We start from the raw sequence: 538 nt of genomic DNA, 5'->3' as shown, positions 1-538 counted from the left end.
AGTAAAGAGTGAAAAGTAGATTAATAAGCGATAAGAATATTTAAAACTTGCATAGAAATTGCTTCTTTTTTTAATGGAAGATATGTAGTATACATTTGCAATATCTCAAACTCAGCTTCTGAGAGCTGTTTTTAGATTGTGCTTAGGCTGTTTGAGTCTCTATTATGCAAAGGTCGTGAACTGATAAAATCTTGTGTAGTGAAAATTATATGTGAATACGAAATGTTAAATGATACCTAACAGTAGTAATTAAGGCCTATTCTTTCCACTTTTTTCCAGTCTGCGGATAAACAGAAATAAAAACTATGTCGAAGGTATTTTGTTTTATAGCGTCTGTTAGAAAACTTCTAGCAAATTGCTTTTCATTCTTTCTTTTCATTTTGTAGATTAATTACATTGAAATAGAAAAAGAATATATCTAACTGATCAGTAGACAGAAAGTTTCTATATCATAAAAGCAAAACCTGATCTAATTTGAGCTTGTTGGTTGATTCCTGTTGCGGAATGTCTTCTGTACACAGTGATTTGATTTGCATAC

This window comes from Meleagris gallopavo, chromosome 4 (genome assembly GCF_000146605.3).
Source record: "Meleagris gallopavo isolate NT-WF06-2002-E0010 breed Aviagen turkey brand Nicholas breeding stock chromosome 4, Turkey_5.1, whole genome shotgun sequence".
Lineage (NCBI taxonomy): Eukaryota > Metazoa > Chordata > Aves > Galliformes > Phasianidae > Meleagris > Meleagris gallopavo.
This window is presented reverse-complemented; position numbering follows the sequence as displayed.